The sequence below is a fragment of the Plectropomus leopardus genome, chromosome 5 (genome assembly GCF_026936395.1).
Source record: "Plectropomus leopardus strain MGB_pleo_1.0 chromosome 5, ASM2693639v1, whole genome shotgun sequence".
Classification (NCBI taxonomy): domain Eukaryota; kingdom Metazoa; phylum Chordata; class Actinopteri; order Perciformes; family Serranidae; genus Plectropomus; species Plectropomus leopardus.
The window spans coordinates 7,900,849-7,925,395 of record NC_142180.1 but is presented as its reverse complement, the minus strand read 5'-3'; the positions used below and the strand labels follow the sequence as shown (position 1 = coordinate 7,925,395).

General features: G+C 39.7%; 1 pseudogene; it reads left to right on the top strand.

The window, feature by feature from the left end:
* The first annotated feature begins 1,063 nt into the window (after nucleotides 1-1,063).
* Nucleotides 1,064-24,547, top strand: part of LOC148189520 (uncharacterized) — a 71,664-nt pseudogene continuing 48,180 nt past the window's right edge.

The window sequence follows — 24,547 nt, the reverse complement described above, 5'->3', positions numbered from 1 at the left end:
ACACGGGATCTCCCCCTGAAGGAGGATTCAAGAGAGTTGGCTCCCAAGTTCATCGGTCCGTTCCCCATCGACAAGGTGATCAGCAGTGGCGGTCGATTGAGATTACCCGGTCCATGAGGGTCCATGCCACCTTTCATGTCTCCCGAATCAAGCCGTTCCGGAGAGCCCTCTGCAACCTCCGTCCCGACCTCCTCCTCCTCCCCGCATCATAGATGGGACCCCTGCCTATCTGATGCGCGCCTGCTGCGCTCTGCCCGTCGTGGTAGGGGCCTTCAGTACTACGTCGATTGGGAGAATGGGTACAGTCCGGAAGGAAGCGATCGTGGGTTCCGCGCGCCAGATCCTGGATGACGACCTGGTGGAGGTTCCATCGGCAACATCCCGACCAGCCCTCCGGATCCGCCTCGGCTTGCGTGGGGTCAGTTCTGCTTCCGATCCTGCTCCTGTGTCCGCACCGCCCGGGGGATGCGTGGGTTCTGCCTCGGACTCCGGTGATGTCGGCCAGGGGGAGTGTGTCTGGGGTCTCGGGAGGTTCTGACCCTCCTCCGGGCCCCGCCCGCCCGCCCTGCCCGGTGGTTACGTGGTGGGGCGTCGTGGGCCGTCCCTTGAGAGGGGTTCTGTCACCGCGATTCTGCTCCTCTCCCCCTCCTCAGTACTTTTCCATTCACTCTTCCTCTGCTCACTCTACCTGCGGGCCACGCCCACTCTGCCTGCTCTACTCACCTCCAGCTGCATCTCATCAGTAATCAACCCAGTATATAAGCCTGCCACACACACACTCTCATTGCCAGATTGTTCTACGCATTATGCAAGACTCTCCAGCATTCTCCTGCCAGATCTCCGAAAGCCGACCCTGCCTGTCCCCGACCTGCTCTCTTCGCCTGATCCCCGGTAAACCTACCTGCCTTCTGTCCTCGACCACGAGCTCTGTTTTGGCGTCTCTGATCTGCTTCGCTGGTAAAGACCTCTCCGCCTGGCCCCGACGATCCTCCTGGTCCATCCCCATCGGTACCGCTGCATCATCGGACTGCTTACTCGGCTTGAACCTCCGCCTGTCCCGACCATGCTTCCGCCTTCTCCTCGTGGTAACTCCACACGTGCTGTCGAGCTGTTGGGCTCTGAGGTTTCCTCCACATCCACGCCCGAGTAAGCGTCAGCTTCGGCTCGTTGCTTCGATCTCCCTCCAGAGACTGTGTTGTGGGTTCCGACCCGAAGAACGAACTGTATGCTGACTTACCTCATCCTGCTTCGTGTCTGAATTGTGTTGTTCTGAATAAAAGTTATTACCAACTAATCCTGGTTACGGTTGTACTGCATCTGGGTCCTCACCACACCCGTTACAAGATTCAGGAAAGGCAAGTCCACAACAGAGTCTGGGAATGACATCAAGTCAACCTAAATTTGTTTGGTGCATTTCATATGCAATGAACATCAGGAGTGGGACTATATAAAGAAATAAAAGTCAAGTTAAGTCATGTCACGTTTATTTGTGTAGGCAACATCACAGGCTAACATAAGCAACAATATGTAACCCTGCCCAACCTCTCAGCACCCTTTATCTTTTTCAGTGTGACATGTTTAAAAATCCATCTGATGTGTTGTAGCAGAAGCAACAGGTGAGAAAAATATTTCTATTTTATTATGCCGTATCACAGGCCACCTTAGTATTATAAGGTTCTATATGTATTCTGAGTGGTCATTAAGCTTCAGAGTTTTGTGTTCCAAATTTCAAAAATTATATGACCCTGTTTGTTTTCTAAATTAAAAAAAACAAATGCATTGACAAAAAAAACCCTCACTTGTTAATAAGTTGTCACAACATAAGAATATATGAAGGAATGTATGAACTCAGTTTTGACAAAACTGACATATAGAACCTTATAATTCTAATGTGAATAATTATATTGCAAGAGAAATAACACATTGTCTTTCCAAATCGTCAAATATTGCTGCTTTGTCAGTGGACCTTTACATCTCAATATGATGCAATAGGTATCCTGCATCCGTTGTTGATGTTCTAGAATGGTGTGCAAACTTACATTTGTTGTATGGATTATATGTTTTCAAAATACACTTCCGTTCTCACAGTTTCTGTAGTTTCATGCATACAGTCTTTTTTAAAATAAGCATACAACATCATAAAAACACTTCTTTACATGTGTAATTCCTTGTGCAACAAAAGCACATGGTTAAGTTTCGAAAAAAACAAACAAATAAACATCATGGTTTATCTTGACATACACACAGAATGTGAATAATCGACTCTTGGGTGACAGTCCAGGGTTCATTGGACCCATCCACCTCCACTTCCAACAACCCTTTTGGACAAGATATGGCGACATGAGGCGATACGGCAGGGGGCCTTTTTTTTGCAGCTGATATCAGATTGGTGTGTCTTTGCCTTTTGTGTCTTACATAGAGATCATAAATTGCCAGTATATGACATGTCAGCAGTGAGAACAGACTGGAAAAAATGTGATTATTTCCTAACTTGTTTCGAAATGAAAACTTTTTTTCAGGCCTGCATTTTTAATTAAAATGCATGTCCAAATTAATCTTCCTGCAGTTCTCATTATGTCTTTTAGCTACTTCGCCTCACGCCCAGCCACCTGTTGGAGAACAGATACGCACAATCTGTCTGGATTTAGGGAAAAAGATTTATTATTTTGAGTGTATAATTATTTTCAATATTCAGGTTTTTACACCAGATTTAAAGCTGCTCTCCTGAAAATTTATCCTACTCTCCCTAAATTCAGAAAATGAAGATACTTTTCAACCGATTGAAAAGGACAAGAGACTAAATGAAGATAAACAACAAAAAAGACATATGTTAGGGGGACCAAGGTGCCTTGATGTACCTAAAGGATTTTAAAAGACACTGCTTTTCTTCTGAAATATAAAGAAAGAAACAAAAAAAAAATTCAAAGAAAATGTATTTGATTATGCCAGCTGCTCACAATGGGTTTGTTAAGATTATGTCTCCTTTATCTGAGTCACACAAATGATGATTAAAAGCAAGATGTGAACACCAAATGACTGCAAAGAAAAGACAAATCAAGGAGGTGAGCAACTCACTGAAACTGTTGTCATGTTAACAGATTTACAGGAAGGGGGTTGGGTGGCTGTCACTAATTTATTATCTGAAGTATCAGAGTTGATATTTGGTCCTATTCTTGGAGAACTTTTTGGCCAGTCGACTGGATGAAGAGTGCAGTTTGAAGATGTGTTGAGTTAATTATCACATTTGCCAACTTCTACCAACGTAGTGCTCATTAATTGAGACACATCATCTGGTGGTGATGAAGCTAACAGCACAACTTCTATGTATGATGTATGCATCACCATTACACTTCACAGGTTCAGTCTTCAACATGATTAGCCAATTCAAGGATTCATCAGTGCGCAGACAGCAGCTGATAAGATATGTGTATGGTGCATTGAGCATAAAGTTTAGGAGCATACGGGGATCACGCGCATGTAACAATATTTCCTGTAGGGAGTTTTAATTAACTGCGATTTTCAGTGTGGTGTCCTATGGTCATGGATAAATTAACAAGAGAAACATATAATTTCAGGTAGAATGTTAAACAGTTTTGGCCTTCACTGAGTTGTCAGCATGATCCTTTACTAATTGGACAAATGCACCGTTCTCTGGGCCATGGAAAAAAAATAAACAGCTCTGGAAATAACAAATCCCTTCAAAGGTAGCCACCAAATCCTGCAAAATCATTATTTAATTTTCTATCCTCGACACTTGGTTTGCATTGTTGTTTGTTGCAGGAAAAGCTGAGAATCAAATTATAATCCTAATGACGGCTGATGTCAAGTTTATTTATGTGGCACATTTGATATGACAGACTTAATGTGCATCACAATAACAAGCAAAAAACAACAGACAAGAATCATACACTACAAAAACATAGGGAAAGACTGCATATCATAAGAAGGTAATACAGTGAAACATAATTAAGATAAGAAGGTATTAATTAAAAAATGGAACAATAATAATAATTGAGCTTGCAAAAAGATTGTTTTTAGCAAAGACTGTGTAAGAAAAGGACATAGCTACTGTTAGATCACCTATTGATTTGTGGACTCATTTTGAAGCCTTGAAATGCAGATTTTGGCATTTCCACGTTAGCCCCATCTTTGAGCCTCCAAACTGGCCAGTTTGTTTTAAGTCCACTTTTAAGAGAAGGCACTGTTGTAACAGAACTTCATTTCATTAACTTTCATTAGAAGCATACTAACATAATGATGTTACACATCGGTGACATATACCAATATATGTCACTAGATTCACCGAACCTTAGCAAAATCCTGCACAGTGCCATTCAACCCTACTCTTTCTGTAGGTTGATCTGACAGAACAAAGGGCTCTGGTGAAAGAGGGAGAGTAGGTGCATGCTTTTACGCTGACTGGGACTGGTGTGATGGTGGAAATGTGAAGTGCTGTCCTGTTCCTGCTGTGGATCACTGCTATTTGCTGTGCAGAAGCATCAGCAGCCTGTGATCAGGTGAAGCATCCATATGTTCATGGAGGTCAGATGTGTGGACAGTTTAATCTTTCTGCAAACAGACACTATAGATTATCAGACCCATCCAAAAACAATTACAAAAAAATGGACGTTATTATAGTCTACAAGTTAAGGAAACTGGCGGGATCACATTTCCCTGGAGCTGTACCTTGTAAAATTACATGTGACAAATAAGGGACTGATTGATTGATGTCTCACAGTTTAGGAGGCGGCAAGTTCATCCACCTGTGCCACCTCTGGAGTCTCTGATGTGGCTCATGGGTGTGTTGTGCTACTGCAGGTTTCTGGTTGGGTGGAGCTGGAGTGCCATCGGTGAACCAGAAATGGTGGGCCACTTTTTTCAGGCTGTTTAAGATGTGCCCCATTTTTCAGTTTGGAGGCGTTTTCTTCACTGGCATTACCTTGGTTTCCTTTGACATTTTTGTCCTCCGGAAAGTTTATCACTGTCTCAGTAGGCTTGGTTTGCTTTCCAGTTCAGCTGTTGAAACAGGCATTTGTTGGTTTAAGTCAGTTTGTGGCAATAAAAATGCCTTTCATTTTTAACCCTTGCATGTCTTTTGGTCTTGAGTTGGGTCATAACACAAATTGGTGACTTTTTGATAATGTTATCATGGAGCTGGGTAGCATCTTGCTCTACTTTGGTGACTTGGGTAGATATCCATTGACATAGAGTCAGTTGGTTGCATGTGTGGATGGTAGTGACTGGGGATTCCCTTCTTGTGGGTGGCACATGTTGCGGTTGAGTTTTCTTTCTTGTGGAGTATTTCTGTTGGATGAAGAAATTCCTTTGTGTCTTTGCAGCTTTATTCCTGGATTAAAAACTAGTCGTGGGATCAAGGAGGCAGAGTTTTGATCACGTTTGCAAAATTCAATTGCTAAGCAGTCTACCCTGTAGGTGTAGCAGTGTTTCCATTTTGGGGTTTGCTGGTGTTTGTTCGTAGTGTAGGGTGAATGTGATTGAAGCAGTTGGATAGGGAGCACATCCCTAATCTTAGTCGGTTTGCCAGGTCCCTGGCTGCTTTCCAACACCAGAACATAAATAAATATCTGCTGTCAGTATCCCTTGTAGACCTGGGTTGAGTTGTTTGGCTAGGCAGGTAGAGGGGAAGCTTGAGTGAAGATGTAGCTGAATGTATTAAGGCTGTAAATCAAAGGTAAAATCTCTCATGCAGAAGAAAGGAAGGTGCTACTGTAAAAAATATTTGCAGGTGGAGGCATAAATCTAGACCATCAAACCAATAAAAAATGGTATAATGTGCTGTACAAACAGCAGAAAAAAAAATCAATATATTTGTAGTGCTTATTCATGCTGTTTTCTATCATGTTTCTATCACACAATTGTCCATTTTTATGCCTCCACCCTGGTGAAAGCCACGGCCAGAGGCATTATATTTTCGGACTGTCGGTTTGTACACTTGTACCTACGTCCTATTCTTATGAATGTAATATTTCAGTAACACCTTGAGGTAATTTCTTTAAATTTGGCACAAACATCTACTTGGACTCATAGATGAATTCATTAGAATTTGGTGGCCAAAGGTCAAGGTTACTGTGGCATCATATAACTCAAGAATTAATTCGCTAACACTGCCAAAATGTCATGCAAATGCTTAAAAGGATAAAAGGAAGTGATGATATTTTATATCCAGAAGGTCTAAGGTCCACTTCACTGCGACATCATATGCTACAATGATACAAAAACACTTTTCCGGCCATTACTCAAGGCCATAACTCAGGGCATGAAGGGGAGACTTTTGGTCTGATATTAAATCAGTTACACTAATCTTTGAAGTCCTCCTTAAATAGGTGTTTGAAGCATACCTTTCATCCTCCGAGGACAAAGCATGAGGCTGTAATTCTAGCTTTAAGTTAAGTGTTTTCAAGGCAAAATTGGCTCATATAGACAACATCTTACCTATTCGAGGGATAAAATGAAATTGTTTGGTCCCCTTTTTTTCATCTCTAATGTCGTATGAAAACAAGAGATAGAGTTTAGTCAGAAAATTGATCAGGAAAACCTCGATTGGTAAATCAACTTTACTTCAAACAAAAAAGAAAAAAAATGTGATGGAGAAGAACAGCATAAAAGTTTGTGCATTCCAAGCAACATTATGCAACTTTTGGTGGATTGATGAGTATCATTCCCAAGTTCTCAAATGCAGACTTTTTGGGTTGGTGCTCCAGTTTGACCATCAACTAAATGCGTTGGCATTTGACAACTTGAGACTGAGACTCAACAATCAACTAACAGTGGCGGAATGTTGCTTTGATACAATGTCAACTCTCATTTTTTGGATATCTGCATGTAACACCTGAAAAATTCAAATAAAATCCTGATACTGAATACAAAACCTGAGAACCCCCCACAGAAAATAAAGTTTATTCTAATAAAAGAGTGCATACATGCAAGAGTTGGTGTTTGAGGAGTCTGGATTGAGAATGTTTTGGCAACTCTCATGCTAAGAGAAATACCTGAAAATGACAGCTGAAAAAAGCCAATAAAATCCTTTACTGAATCCAAAACTAAAAAGGGTCCAAAAATCCCAAATGCCCCACAGTGGTAATCCCACTGTATTTCCCAAACTGCCAATGCCCTGTTGTCTTTTTGTTTAAACAGACTTAACTGCCAGACTCCTTGGCCTGCAGGGGCTACCCGAAAGAATTACAGGAACTTTATGGCTCCAGAACAAATGGGAGACTCAACCTGTGACACCCATGAAGGATGATACTTACAGCGGCATATTTCTTCCAGACATTATAAGGGCGATGATGAATGACAGAGGACAGTGGACAGGGAGCATTTTCAAGGTATAGATGCCTGAACCTGATAGCCTTCAGGGCCAGCGGGGACATGTGGAAGACCATTCTTCTATTGGCTCAAGATAGAGAGACACTCACCTCCTGCTAACCTCTGGTGTCAAGGCCCAATGAAGAAGTGGGGGCTCACCCCGAGGGAAAGAGTTTATGATTTTGATGAAATGCCTCCAAACGGCTGCTGTTTTTCTTTTTTTTTTTTCAATATGGCTGCTGTTATTAAGTTTTGAGGAAAGCGTAGTTTTAGATTTGCCAGAATTGACAAACCTTTAGTGGACTTTTCCCATCAAAATAAAAGACTCTGAATCATCCACATCCTCATTTTATACTAGATTAGACATAGCTTTACATCAGTGGTGACCTCACGTTCTGAAAGGTCTCCCACTAGACCACAATGCCAAAAGACGTCTGGAATGACTTATTGTCTGAACATTAAAGTTTTACGGGTAATTGCTAAATTTAAAGGGTCCCTTCTACGGTTTCATTAAAAACCCATTTAAGCGGATATAGGAAGCAAAACATTGGCATTGAGGTTAATTTCCATGGGGATTTAAAGACAATCTCTCCCCGCACTACGAGTCATTCACTCATGTTGTAATACCAGTTGGTAAAGGTCGATGTAAAAAGGCTCGGGGCCCCTCGGTGCCAGACAAAGAAAGATTAAGATCCACGGTATTGATAAACCATCACTGACAATACAAACAACCCGCTGGGAGCTTGTGACATGTTTTCGCTAACTGAAGTCTCTTTCACCATCCACAAGGGATGGCAGAGTTTAATTATAGCAAACAATGTGATAGTTGTGTGGCATGGATTTATCTACACAGCTCTGTCCTTTTTTTTTCTGGTTTAAAAAGAACATGTAGCGCAGTGGGAGGGCAAGAGAGTCATTCTTGTTTTCATTCTCTCCTCCTAATCAGTGTGTAACGATATACTGTATTGTCAATTATTATTAATCCCTGGAAAACCCTAAAGGATAAAAAAAAATGTAGCAGCGCATGTTTGTCAAAATAAAAATCACTTTTACTGTAAACCTTGGTTTCTGATGTAAAAGGATTTCATTCCCAAGTCAGATAAAACAGCTGGGGGTGTAATAGTGCATTGAGCTCGCAGTTAGGTTCAATGGATAATAGTTAATGGTTGGATGCACACAATATGTTGACTAAAACTACAATTTTTTCCCTCAGCATCTTTTTTTTCAAAACATGGTTCACTATGTCTACCATAATTTTGGTTAGTTCTTCAAGATTTAAGGGTATATTTTACACACAATGGTCAGTTTAATAGTCCTGGCGAGTACTTCTCTTCTGGTGTGATATCCTCTGTGGCTCCACTGAGAGCTCTCTGAATTCTAAGAAACAAATAGCCCTTGATGATGCCATCAGGGGGTTATCTTGCGTTGGTTTGGACACCACACATCATAACAGAAAGACTGTAATACAAACTGGGAGTAGGATTGTAAATCATTTCATAATAAATTCTCAAGTGTTTTGATGATAAAGCCAGCTGGGTGGGTTGAGATTATTTATTCATATAGCCATCAATCAGAATATCCACCCATATTAGTTTGGAGGATAACAAAAACTGAGGAAAAAAAGTAAGAAAGCATCATGGAGAACACAGAATAGGATCCAAAAAGAGGTTAAGCAACACCAACCAATCTGACTTCAAACTTGTCAAATGTAGACACTTGGTCAGTGGCCCGTCAAACGCAGACACCCTCAAGCGGCAATATGGGATGCCCCAGGCGGCAGCATTTGTTGACGCTCCAGGCAACTATCATAATAAAAAGAACGGGAAAGTCCACATAGGAGTCGAGGTGGTTGCGTCAAACAAAAGTCCACACTTTCTCCCAGGAACTCACTGTTTCTGTCCTGTGTGAAACCAAAAGTCAACTGAGTTATTTTAATGATGACACAGTGTGCCAGTATGTGTAGCATACTATGCAAATCATATATGTCACCAGATGGTATATCATGACGTTTGTGTAACAAAAGTAGTTATTTAAAGTTGTTTTTTCTTTTTTTTTTGCATTTTATTTTTTTATTTTTTTGCTTCCATAACATGTCTAATATCAGACTAGTGAAAGAAAACATCCAAAATACACATTAAGTGTTTTGTTTTTGGTTTGTTTGTTTGTTTTTTGTTTTTTGTTTTTTTGCAAGGTCAGATTTCTGTTCTGGAAATGTGTTCAGAAAATGCATATACTGAACACAACATTTCTGAAAACTTTTCTGAAAGATTTTTTTTTTTTTTTTATCAAAAATGATTTGCAATTTGACATACATATCATTAAAGGCCATTTTCTCAAAATAATTTTTTCCTCTGAGCTAGAAATCTTCACTTCAGTAGCATTAAAGCACACCAAACTTTCCGGTTTTACTTCTAGGTTTTCAGAGAGGGATCTTTTTTTCATATATAATTCATAGCCTGATTAATATAACATTTTATTTCTAAAAACATGGGAAAAATACAATTTTTATGGCTTACAATATTTTGTAATGAATGGAGTGATAAAAAGAGATATCCAAAATTCCCTATGTAAAAACTTCTGATTCTAATGTGTCAATAAAAACAAGCAATAGTTTTGAACCTAGCTTTATCCTATGTATGCTTTTGTTATGTAGACTTTTGTTGTGGAAATTTATTTAAACACTGCCCCATTTGCACATTTAAACATACATCTCCTAAACATTCTCCTCTTTAGCCTAACTAAGATTTTTTTTTTTTAATAACCCTAATCACATTCTTTTGTTGCCTGAACCTAAAGAGATCAATCTAAAAAAAACCTAAGTTTTACATATGTTCTAAATTCATTTTGCCAAATAGTGTATGCATTTAACCAGCAGAAACTGTGCATATCTTGTAAAAATTGAGTTTTATTTTGAAAAGGGACAACGCATGTCAGAAGCATGAATTGACATGTAGTTCCAGAACATCCCAAACTGATGCAGGAAAGGTATTGATCACTGACCAAGCGTTGATATTTTACAAGTTTGGAATGAGAATGTGTTGGCAACTCTCATGTGCTAAAAGAAAAAAAAAAAACAAAAAAAAAAAAACAACCCTCTCCCTCCAAAGGCCTGGCAAGAGCAACCCGAGGAAATTATTTACACAGAGAGAGAAGAGCCAGGAGGTGAGACCGAGTCTCCTGCAGGATGAAGATCCAGACAGAAGACGTCTGGGATAAGGCACGGACAGCCAAAGAGAGAGAGAAAGGGAGCTGATGGTTAAAGCCTTGATAGTGAAAAGAAAAGAAAGAGAAGGAGAGAGAGGGGTGAAAGAGGTCATTTATTTACTCTGTAAATACACCACTTATATATATTAGATATTTGTAAATACACCACTTATATATATTAGATATTTGTGTGTATTGTACACCGTCTCTACTATCTTCTTCGGGGCTCAAGTGTTTTTGTTGGTTGCTATGTCACTGCTTGTCTCATATGTACAATAATTGTTATCTTGAATGGATGCACCTATTTGCTCGTATAAGTGGCATCTGTACTGGTTTTTTTCAGCACTGATGAAGGCTGAGAGTTTTCTCAGTAAATAAAGAAGCGTCTCATCATTGAGTTCAAGACTTAAGCAGATGTCCTCCATAACAAACAGCCGCATTCAGTTGATGATTATCATACAGACTTGTGCTCTCTCTCTCTCTCTCTTTCTCCCTCTCTCAAATTATTATCTTAAATTCTATTATTTCTAATTCAAATAGCTTTATCAACATGAACATAACCATATAATTGCCAGAGCAGTTCACAAAACAAAAAAACAAACAAACAAGAAATTGTTTTACACAAATTATATATTTTCATTCATTACATTTACATTAAATTTACAGGTCCATCTGTCTCCCTCTATGCATCTTTATCTATCTTTCTATGTTTATATCTCTCTATCTATCGATCTTTCTATATACATACAAATAAAAATCAAAGAATCATGTGGCAGTTCAGCAAATTGGACTGACAACCACAAGAAACTCGACACTGAGCTGAAAATAGAAAAAAATGGATTAACAAGTGTTAGAATTGCTCTTTTCCCACTAGTTTGGCAAAGACTTCACAAATTAGAGGTCTGTTAAAACAAACCCTGTTTACAATTTGCAATTTGAACTAATATTGTCATATGTGCTCCATTATCTCTACATCTCTCTCTCTCTGTCTTTCTCTCTCCTGGTCCTCCTTGAACATGCATGTGTTCTCTGTCCCCGCAGTACAGTTGGCCCCTTAGAGCCGAAACGTGTGTTTGAGAGATCTTCATTAAGCTCCTGTTACTCCTGACAACACATAAATCACGGTGAAGTTTGGCTACCGTCCCTAACACAAACACCCGTTCACCAAAACAAAGACACACACAGCCGCCGCCACCATACGACAACTGTGACGGTGGGGGACAGCTTTGCTTCTAAAGCTGGGTTGGCTATAATAGAAAAGGAGGGGGAAAAAATCCTTGGGTCAGCTCTTTATGTCTTTGGGGACAATCAGAAGAGCAAAAAAGCAGATTGCTGCAGACAATTTGATCATCCGCTCCTGGGCATGGGCTCTCCATTACCTGACAGAAATAGGCCTCTCCCAGGAGGCCCCAGGCCTCATTGAACAGGAGAGGTGGGGACGGTAATTATATCTTGGGCCAACCCCAAATCGCTTCCCATTAGTCTGTTTCCAACACGTAGTCACGGTATCCTCGATATGTCGCTCGCAGCCCCCACCCTGGGCCATGTTGACATGCTGGTGCTGTTAACTGTGTCCTAATTTATTAGGGCCTTAATTGTGTGTTGCCATGTTGGCTTTGGCTCGTGCTCACTCAAACATCAGCCCGTCCCGTGGCGTGCTGAAACTGAAAGATGGTGCCGAAGGGATTCTTCTGTCTCTCCACTTTGGCTCTCCTCCATTTTTCTCCAAAGACATCTCTATCCCGAATTTGCAGACCTACAACTGTCACACTACACCCTCAAACCTTTGTCTTGACGACAAGATTTGCTCTTAAAAAAACAAGAAAATTGTGTAAAAGATTATTACAAAAAATAAAGAAAGCAGAAAGTCATAGCCAAAGGTCTCCATACAGCTTTCTCTGTAAAAAACACTTTGACAATGCAAGGGAGACTGACCAATCAGAGAAGTCGCACCACAAATGAGGTCAAGGAAGCCTGGCTCCAGGTGTCGCACGGAATCCCGGGTTGTGTTCCCAATGCTTTCCTGGGGGTGAAAGCATGCACACACACATGCACAGGCCCACACATGTATGTACACACTTGCTTTCTCTGTCACACACTCACACAGTGTTGCCCCCACCTGAAAGAGAGACACCTGCTTTCCCAAAGCAGCTGGCCTGCAAGGAGAACAAGGTGTCGGATTGAAAGTCATCAGCTCAGCCAACCAGAAATGGCGTCCTCTCAGGACAGCGGTGCATGGTGGGATTTTTGGTGGATTGGCTTTATTCATTTATTCAGTTGGTTACCTTGTAGTCTTACCTTGTAGTAATGTGATGCAAAGAATGCAAGGACTGGCTATTTTTTTTTTATTTCATTGTGTATTCTCTTCCTTTAAGTCTGGCCTCTTATGTAATGCAGATAATTACTGGCTGTTTTTTGAGTATGTTTTTTTTTCTTTTTTAATTCCATTGAGGATTCTTTTCCTTTTAGGCAAAAAATCTTTGTTGGTTATGTTAGTATTTATTTTCTCATCAGTTTTCATGAGGAGTTTGTTTTCTATGGTATTTGGTTTTTCCTTGTGGCACTCACTTATGTTTAGTGTTTCCACCTCCTATTTTATTTTGTTATACTTACCCTATGTGTAATGTCTTGCTTAACTTCCTGCCTTTTCATGTTTTCCCGCCTGTTTTCTACCACATCTGTGTTCCATGAGTTATAACCTCCACCTGTGTCCAATCACCCCTCTCTCCTTGTGCTCCTCTTGTCTTTCGTCAATCTGTTGTCAGTCCTTGTGCCATGAAGTCTTGTTTTGAGAGGTTGTTTCTTAGTGTTTCGGTGCTTCTGGTTTTCTTTTTGATTTACCTTAGTTTTTGTACTCCTTGCTGTAATCACCTATCATCCTGCTGCCTCTTCTATTCATTCTACTCTTGGGTCCAAACCTATTCATGAAGTGGTCCGGTTTGTAGGATTTAGTGTCAATGGGTGGTGAGGCTGCAGATTGCAAAAAAGTGAAACTTCACCTGTGTGCCAAGCATGTCAGAGAACTACAGTGGCTGTTGCAAAAATGCAAAAACATGCACAGCCCTATCTTGAACCAGTGTTTGCTTTCTCCGTTCTAGGCTACTGTAGAAACAGCAGATCCATATGTAGATATACAAAGCTCATTCTAAGGGAATGAAAATACAATAATTAGTTTCAGGTGATTACACACTAATTAAAATAAGGATTTAAGGAGCTACCAGACTACAGAGCAGCTTCATTCCTGGGAATGTGAGACTCCTGAACTCATCCTTCAACTCCAAGAGATGTAACAGGATCAAGGACAAATTTTAATTATTTTTTTTAAACTATGTTTAAACTAAATCTAAATTTTATCTTGAATCTTGTACCTTAAAACATAGTTATGAATATTATATTCAACTTCTGCCAATATAGCCCCCTAAATCCTACAAACTGGGCCTTAAATCATTTTTGAGTGACTGTACTTTTTCTTAAGAAAATTCAGAGTACTACCCACCACAGCTGAGCAAAAACAAAATGACAAGTTGCTTTTATAATTGGGATTTTGTTTATGGCTCTTATTCACAAAGCTCCCTTGTACAAAGAGTTGTAATATTCTAAAAATATTACCAGAATGATGATAAAAATTTACCCTTAAAGTTAAGACCAGGTCCTGATAAAGATAAAAGTTGTTCTCTAAGCATCTTAACCTTTAGGGGTGCTTCTGAGGTAAAAACCTGTTAGGAGCAGGGAGGAGGACTTTAAGAGACTTAAGAGTTTTTTATGCAGAAGAGAAATTGGCAAAAATAAAGAGGTAAGAGAAATATTCTACAAATGCATAATGACCATGAGTTCATATAATGCCACTCATTAGATGGTGCAGGGAAAATATTTGTGGTTGATCTCATATAATATGCACTCAGATCTCTCAGCCACGTCATTAACAATACAATGCCAGACATACAGTGATGACAGCACTTAGATATTTGATGACTGGAAAAATGCAACAGTGCAGCAGTGTGATCATGCAAACTGCGCTTTCACAGTCTAACGGGGCGTACCCACCAAACGCGATAAAAATGAAATCAAATGAAATCGCGTCGCGCCGGACGCTCCAGTTTTGACGCTGGTACAAAAACCCCAAAATGGGACTCGACGCGCGACCGCCCAAACAACAACATTTCTTCCGCCATTTCATTCTCTCGTTGACGATCGCTGCACTGCACCTGCTCTGGAGAAGTTCCCAGCGCCGCTCATGGCTAGCGCCGACGCCGGTTCTGGGTGCATGCTACCTTACGGAGGCGGCGTGAGCTCGGCGAGTTCCACCGTCTCCTGCAACAAGGGACAGGAACTGTTGTACAGCTCTGGGTTAGAGGTGACGGCGACGATAAGCTGCTCCTCCATTGTTTCTGGCGGTTTGATTAGATTTTGCGAGGGAACACCAGGACGTCCATACGTCAGCACGTCGATAACGATCTCAACGCTGATAGGCTGTCGCGGCGCGTCTTCACGCGACGATGCCGCAAAAGTTCAATTATTTCAACTCGAGCGTTGGACACGAGGCGAATTTCGCGTCCAACGCGCCGCGCAATCACGTCCATCGCGTCGCCCGGCAAAATGAGGCGTCAAATCGCGTCTTTGCATTGACTTTGTATGTAATCTTGAGGCGCGATCATTTTTAATCGCGTTTGGTGGGTACGCACCGTAATATTGTGTAACGTTTCATTTCATTTACAAAGGATGTCCACATCTTGTAGGCTTGCAAAAAGGTCTGTCTGTGATAACCAATCACACCTTTTAAAAGATTGCACCATACCTAGCAACATAATCAACTACACCTCCTCAGTACGATAAAAGTTTCTCTTCCATCCTTGCTCTGAGTTAGGAGCTTTTCTCAGAATGGTTGTGAATACAAAACGATTTAATCAAGGTTCCTACAGCTTTAGGAAAGTCAGATTTAAAACTTTGAGATTGTTTTAGTGCCACTCAGCATTCAATTTTATACCAATTTTACAATAACCAAAAATGAAGAGAAAAACATGAACTGATATTAAAATATATCAGGTTAGAAATACATTTACTGCAACATAAAACATGACTTTTTTTGTCTTATGGCATAAATAAGGGTAGTTTGGCTGTTTGTTTTTTTTGTTTGTTTTTTTGCATGCTTTCTGGACAGATGTGGCAGTGGTATCAATCTTCTCATCAAATTTTCATTAAAAAAAATGCAATTTCCCAAATATAGTTTCTTTAAAAAAATCCTCTAAATCAAAATTTTAATTATTAAATTTCTTTTTTTGTGATCAAATTTTTAGTTAGTTTTTTTGCTGAGTATAACAACAAATCATACACACATAGCTCTATCACATCCATATGTGTCCAAATGTTTTCCAACTTTTGCGGACATTGATACTGTAAAAGGAATTTTTTTCTAACCCTCCCCTCCCTGGTTGGCTTAGAGTGACCTGTGATGTCATATAATTTTAAATTTTTTAATTAATTAATTGAAGAAAAAGAAACAAAAAACCCACTGAAATTTATATGACCAAAAAACAGAATTACAGGACAGATATGGTTGTTTTTTGTGTGGGTTTTTTTGTTTGTTTGTTTGTTTGTTTGTTTGTTTGATGTGACATGTGACAGTGGTTTCAATCTTCTCGCCAAATTTTTATCAAAAAATGTAACTTCCCAAATATAGTTTCCCAGAAAAATATTCCTCTATATAAACATTTTAATTTAATTTTCATTTTTTATATTTGTTGCTGTATTTGCCAACCAGTTTCAACACTCAAAAAAAAAGTGTGAAATCAAAATGTTATGAAAGCTGTGGTGAAGACTACACAAAACTCAATACCTTCCACTCTATAAGGCCCAAGTTCTTGCTTCCTTCACAATAACACGACTGTCACAATCAATTCAGCTGAGGGATATTGACTTAATGGCAGGGCAGCGAAACAGGTGATACAGTAAGGTTTGTGGGTGTCCCTTGTCTGTTGGCAGTAGAAGCATGTTTCGAAGGAAGACTGACAGCTTCCACACTGTAGAGAGATGTAACTCATCCAGTATTGATGAGCCGCATTCTGCACCGCTCCAGTGCAGGACCAAGGAATCTTGAAGTGAAGAAATATGCAAAAGTGGGACACAGCATGTTTCTATCCTGTGTCTGCTTTCTTCTCTTTCTCCACAATCAGTTTCTCCCTTGCTCTCTCTATCTCCTCCTGGATTTGTTTATAACCTTGAAATATCCTAAATATCAGCCCAAGAAACAGATAGCAGGAAGGAAGCAGCTTTTTCATATTCCCCTTCACCAAAGCTCCCCCCTCGTGTAATTGCTTTCAAATTGTCAGCACAGAAAGCATGAAAAATCCTCCCTTTTTCCACTCCCCGAACCTTTGCTTTAGGCCTGACAACCATCTGATGAGCGCTCAACAGTGGAAGCTATCAATAATTGAAGCTGTGATCACTTTGGGGATGTTGTTTTTTTGCAGTCAGGATGACATGATTTTTTTTTCTTTCTTCTTCACAAGTCAAAATGAGTAAAATAAACTTGTTTATTGTCCCACTTTCATCCGACATCATTACACTAAGAACAGCTTGTATTACCACATACATCATCTCGGAGACCTGCAAAGTATCCAGGGTCTGTTCTGATCAAATAAACTCTGCCTGCTCCCTGCGCCGGCTCCCTCTCATGAGGATGGCAGGCGGTTTTTGAGTAGTGTGGGTTCTGTATGAATACTGAATGAAGGATCTTCCTCATCGGCATCTATGGAAACTGAGCTGGAGGAAAGCGATGAAGAGATACGGGATCTGTTTCTCTCTCTGACAGATGATTTTTGCCTCCAGGCTCTAATTAAGAGCATTTATTTTGGCTCAGCAGCGCATGTTTGCATGCACATCTGTGTGGTTTTAAATCTGTATGTGCATGTTTTGTGTATGCATGCCTGTGTGTGTGTGTGTGTGTGTGTGTGTGTGTGTGTGTGTGTGTGTGTGTGTGTGTAGCAGGTGTCCTTGCGGTCTGAGTGCATTATTCAGGCTCAGTGGGCAGGTGCAGCCTCTGACACCATCTCTCAGGACTCTCATTTTTCAGCTCCAGCTGCACTTTAAGCAACACTGATGCTCTTAACTTGAAGAAATCAAAACCTGGCTATTCAGTGTAGTGCACAGCATTTTCTTTTTTCTTACCTTTATTTTTCTTTCACACAATCTCCTCTCTGCCAGCATGGGAGGGACATTTTTTGCAACACAGCTGTAGAAACATAGCAGCTAAAACTGAGCAACCAAGAAAATGAGCTGGGTAGGTAATTAAGGAAGCAAAAGAAGATTTTTTTTCGTCTTTGCAAATCAGTGTTTTCGTTTTTTTTTAAACAGGTCTCTCTGTTTTTTTTATGTAGGCCTCTATCAAATGCCCAAGATGCCCCTTCTTGGTAATAGTAACCCAGAAAAAAAACAATAAAAATTACAAACCATGTACTGTTATAATGCTTGTAATATGTTAATAGGAAAACATACATATTTTTCAAAATTATATATATATTTTTTTAACCACAGAATTATTAGTATCACCAGTATTAGTATAATTTCCACATATGCATTCCAGATAATTACCATTACAGTATTTTGAAAACATCTCAGAAACTGGGAAAAATTATGCTTATATCATTTTTAAGTATATTATAATTACAACCCACAATTTCATTATTGCAAACATGCACACTCACATGTATGCATACACACTTACACAATCACATGCACACACACACACTTACACAATCACATGCACACACACTCAATACTCAACTTGTCTTGATCTTTTTTGTCATTTATTTCAGACCCTATTGTTAATTGCTTTCATCAAAGTACTGTAATGTACTGTTTTACCTCAAGTGAGGTATTTCTATCAGCCCATTTGGGTTTCTAACCTCTCCAGTTCCTGTTTTTCTAAATTATTTTTGACCTGTTTTACAGTTTTAATGGTGCAAATAAATAAATGAAATGAAATGAAAACAACACCATTAACTTATTTTAAGTCTGTATAAAGTGTTGTTAAGATACAAAAAAATAAAAATAAAAAAGAAATCTGTTGGCCCTGGCAGCATCAATAGCCAGATAAAGGGAAGTAACACACAGTAATGTCTGTTGTGTCTTTTTGCATGTGTTTCTATGACAACCATGTCAAACTGGGGCCCAGGAGTAGGCAGGTGACTGACAGGTAGTAAGTACACAGACTGCATGCAGTCAGTGCGGGCACGTGTGTGTCTGCAGGTGTGAATGTGTTTTTTGGATCAGCTTGCAAAAGCGGAGCAACAGAGAAAAGCTTTTATCGTGCAGGTCTCAGCGGAGGGCAGATTTGCACATACACTTAAGTTTTAAAACCACGGTAAATGAAAGTCATTTAATCATTTCCCCTGAAAGAATTTGTAATTGCATCGGGCTCAGCTATAGCATAGCAGCTTTTGTTAAAAACCTCAGTGTGTGAATTCCATGAATTCTTATACCTCCCGAGATGAGAGTCGATATCATTTGTTCTTGGCTAAGACGAGCGCACGGGGGCTCAACAGGCTTTTTAAATGATAATATTGTCATGCATCAGTGCCATAAGATTGCACTGGTTTTGGATCATTACAGGGTTGTTAAGGTGCAGTGGTGCCCCAATCACTCTATGTATGAGGAGATATGCAATCAGAAAATGAATACTTTATTTCATGCTAGATTTAAGCAGGCTGTTCGCCTCATTCTAAAAAGTCGCGCACAGTTGCATCTCTTTTTTTTGTGCTTTGATTTCTGTTTAATTTTCAAGATTCATCGTTGCTCAGTCAATCAAAAAGCAATCGTGCATATTCAGAGCTAACAAACAGGCCTAAGCAGGGGGGACATCGGCAGAAGTTATTACTTTCAGCGCAGAGTTTATTTCCCATAACACCAAATAATACATTGTGGGAAGATGCTTTGATATAGATTTTCACAGATATTCCCTTCAGCAGATTTTTTTTTTCATTTCTGACTTCTGGAAATAACCCTGCTATACTATGCAATAAATAAGACTGTCAGCGACCGTTACCTTCAGAAGAGTACATTAAAGGGAAGGCTACCCACGAGGTGCCGCTGATAGAGAACGCATGTTCATTATCATAATGACGCTCCGCACAAAATGTCACCATTCTGTGACAACCTGAACCTCCCGCTTTTTGATATAGTGTCTTTTCATGCTGTTCCTTTCAGTTCTGACATTGCAGCGGAGGATAGCAGTGTGAGAACTTTCAGCCGGCATGTTTTTGATGTGAGAATTTTCCATCTCATTTGTCACTGTGAGGGAGAAGAGACACTTCGAAATTGAGTGTGGCACACGCATGAGATAAACTCGGCTCATGAGATAAATATGCTCATTTCTTCCACACAGGATGGCAGTGGTGGCAGTTATGTTTTGAAGCATGCATCTCATTTTGGACCCTATACTGTAGTGGAGTGGGGGTGGAAAAAAAAGGGGGGAAGGAATACACTGTATGTTTAGGAGTCATGCAGTGCTGTGGGGCTGTGGCAGCTGCCATGAGAGGTCCAGTCTACTGGAACGCTGAACTTGAACAGCGTAGCTGAATGCGACCAGGAGTACACGACCTTTAAACCCATCCGCAGGGGGTCACAGAGCAGGCAGCGGGGCTGACATATTATCGCTCACCACAAGAGAGATGACAGTGGATTTACTCATCGTATCAGGAACCTGCAGATTCTTTACAAGGCAGATTTTATAACCTGGGGAGAGGAATCAGATAACGTGGAAACACTGAATTAAGTGTTTTGACCACTGGCTTGCTGTATAAATGTAATATGATTCATCACCAGCCTTTTTTTAAAGGTTCACCCCCCAAAACAAAAATGCACATATTTCCTCTCACCTGTAGCGCTGTTTACGAATCTTGATTGTTTTGGTGTGCTGTGTTGGAGATATCAGACATAGAGATGTCTGCCTACTCTCCCTTATAATGAAACTAAATATAATCCACAGTCTTTCCTTCATGCAAGAACTATTTTCTGTCTGCCAAAATACACCCGCCAACCGTATCACTGTGCAGAAGGAAGCATGCAGTAACCAGGTCATGATTTCTGGACGGAGACATTTCTGTTGAGTTTTTCAAATGTCTTGTTGTGCTTAAAGGGCCAAAAGCCAGTGGTGTAATGTAACAAAGTAATGACACATGGAAGGAGTGGAAACTGAAAGGTTTAAAACTGACCATAGAGGGCCACCTAGAGCATCATATAGTATAATTATTATGTTTTCTTTGTATGTGTGTTTGTGTGTGTGTCGGTGTGTGTGTGTGTGTGTGTGTGTGTGTGTGTATACCTTCAGCCTCTTGTGGTCTTAAAATGAGCATTGTGGCATCATTCATCATTCAGTGTTCAGTGTGGAATTGTTTTGTTGCAATCAGCTTTCATTTAAATGAAACAAGAAAAAAAGTAACTACTTACTTACAAGTAACTAAGTAGCTTGAAACTGAAACAGGTAATCACATTATTGTAATAAGTATTGTAAGGGGAAACATGATGAAAGTAAGCCTTTACATTACACTTTCCATACCCAGTAATGCTCTGTTGGTTGACATTTTGGAGACCTGATTTGCTGTCTCACTGAAATTTTAAGATTTCTATTTGCTATTTTGAATTATATATATATATATATATATATATATATATATATATATATATATATATGTATATGTATATCAGTTTTGTTTTGGTGCACTCACATATTAGCCTGACACAGGGGTTGGAGGTTGGGGGAGGAGGTTAGCTTCTGCCACAAGAACAAGAATGTGCCCTCCAGAAACTCTGAAATTGTCTTATTTACATATTGTGTGTTCTTAGCTGGCAGGTCTGTGTTAGCCACTGGTAAGCCTGAGGAATCCCCAGGGTTTTGTTCAGAGACGGGAGCGCGTGCGAGGCCTATGGCTTCACTGTAAGGACCACATCGCTGCTACAGTCATCAGGGCTTAACTGGTTGGTGAGGGTCAGTGAATACAAAATGTAGAGTGACTGAGTGTTAAACCATCAAGAGTGCAGCTATTACACTTTGAAAAATAACATTTCTTTCAACTTGAAATTTAAAAAAAAGTGTTAGAGCAGATGTTAAATTTAAAGTTGACTAAACTAGAGAAGATAACTCGTTTTGTTGTTCATATTTTGCTTTTGTTTTTCTTATTTTATTGTTGTTGTTTGTTATTCTCAAGTTGAGGGGAGGTCCATTTATACAAGCCTATGGCTTCTTGATGTTTCCTGAGAAATTTTTAAATTTTATTCAATTAATGCTTTTTTTAATTGTGTGCACAAAATATAACAATGATAAAAAAATAAAAAAATAATAATTATCATTATTATCCATCTTATCTTCTCAAATTCAGTTAACCTGAAATTAAGGTAGCCCAGGCACTAACTTTTTTTAAGTTAAAACAGTTTAGTTTTACTGTAAACACACAAACAAGATTCTAACAACAAAAAAGTTACCGTAAGTTGCAAATTGTAAATAGTGTTTGTTCTAACAGACCTCTGATTTGTGAAGTCTTTGCCAAACTTGTAGGAAAAGAGCAATTCTTACACTTGTTAATCCATTTTCAACTCTGTGGCAAATTTCTTGTGGTTGTCAGTCCAATTTGGTGCACTGCCACATGATTTAAGAGCTTCAAATGCTTTTGAGTGATAGAAGAGATGATGCAATGTTCTTGTTTTTCTGCTCAGTGTCAGCCGGTGGCATCCTCACAAAGCACATTTTGGAATCCATCGCTCCATCAGTGCTATCCACTCTGATGGAACGCTAGTGCCAAAAAGGATAAGGTCATACTTCTAGACAAATTGTCTCACTCTATCAACATAAGAAAACAACTTCCAAGCGTACAGCTGTGCGCATGGGGAGCTCCTAATCCTCCTCTCTTTCACCCACAGGGAGTGCGTTCTGGGCTGCTGCACTCCCACTCCGAGGGATAAAGAGATGAAATTTATCGGGGGAGGGTGTATATTCCAGACAGTGCAGAGTCAGGATATCATCCTGTTACAGCAGCAAGCACAATAACTTTATGCTGACAAAAACTATCACCTCTTCCACTCATAAAACCCTACCACAAGGTCAGAAAAGGCTCAGTCTTGCTATCTCCATGACTGTTTTGACCAATACCACAACTCTGGCCCCTTATCCTTATAAAGCGTTTTGTTTTTTTTTTCTCTTTGAGGCTCAAGTCATCATGGCATTGTCAGCTTAATAAGTATTATAGCCTGTCAAAGTGACAGCGCAATGGTTTGAAGTGATGGGGAATTTGCCCTTACATTTTGGACTTGAGTGGCTTTTAGGTTTTGTTAGCCTGTGCTCTTTCTAATCTACATGAGACACTTGGGGTATACTGAGAGAGGCAATGGCATTAAATTCGCAGAGAAAATAACAAATGTCAGACTGTGCTTGGAAAACGCTTCACCAGAATCTGCTAGGACGGCCTTGTTGAAAGCAGCCTAGGGCTTGTGTGAGGTACAATGCAGTCAGTGGCTAAATGCAATGAAATGACCTTTTGCTGTGGCGCTAGTGCTCCGGCAACCTTGGGAAGAGTGTCTGCCAATCTGTGCTGAAGTTACCGAGGTCATTGTCTTTCCCTGGGATACGCCATAACTGCTTTCTTAGCTGTCACTGAAGATCGAGGTTCCAAGTCTCTTTAGGTCATTATGAATCATAGATTAAGATACAATGAGCCAGGCAACTGTGTTAGTTTTCTCATTAAGATTCACTTGTCTTTCTTAGCAAAAGATTACGTGATGGCTGTTTACATTTACATTTAAAGGCATACTTCACGGATTTTAACTAATTTTGTATCAACAAATGTGGGTATTGTGTGTAGATGAACAGTGGTAACTTCCCTCCACCTAACCAGTGCTGAGATATACCTCCAAATTGATGCAAAACACATCATCTGGCAGAGTTTTGCTGGCTCTCCTGGGCTATTGCCTGAACTATGGACTTTACTTACGCATTTTCGAGTTGCCAGACACCTATGCTGTCACCACAGACACAAAAAGTGTAGAGATGGATCAAGAGAAAAACCTCTCTCTCTCTCTCTCTCTCTGTCTCTCTCTCAAACTTGGGCCGAAATCAAATTAAATGCTAAAACTAGGCAGTGCTAATCAAATATAAATCAAGATTTTGTGACTGCACTATCTATTATATAGACAGACACAGAAAAACCAAGATGAAATAATAAAATCAAATCAAATATAAACCAAGATTCTGTTGATTACTTGACTCAAAAGTACACTTTAGCTTACCATTTAACCATACAAGATCATTTCTTGACAGCCAGCCGCCATTTCACACGTACAAGTTCACATTATGTCAACCACCTGCAAGAGTGTTTATTGATCTGTTGCAGCGCAGTGCCTTCTGGTTGTTATAGGTTTTTTTCTGTTCATGTAGCACCAATATCAAAAGTGTTTGCCTTTTCCTACTGCATACACACCCTAATTCTATGAAAAACCCATCTTTCCAATTATGTAAAACTTCTTTAATAATTGTGCTGAAAGTTCTGGTGGGTTGTATTTCTGATTCTTATTTCTGGTTGAGACTTTTTTTTCCATAAAACTGATCTGAATTGCTTTAATAGCAATGTCTCTTGTGAGAGTCCAGTATGGAAACATGAATAAAGAAAAAAACACAAAGACATTACTGGCAACCGGATGGTATCTTTATACTTGCTGCTGATTCTATACAACTAAACTCTAAACTCTAAATTCTAAACTCAACTTTCAACTCAAAGATGTAGCAGGATCAAGAATCAATAAAATTTCCTTTTTTAAACAAGCAAAAAAAAAAAGACCAATAAATATACCTTACCTTACCTAAAGTTCTAAAATAGGTTGTATTTCATTCACTTTCTATGGTGAAAAGTACTAGGAGATTTTGATTCACCCATATGGGTTGCAACGTTTGCCAGTCTTCAGATCTGGTCCAGTGAACAATAATTTAAAAAAGAAATGAGGAAATGTATATTATATTACCGGGGTTTGACTCAAA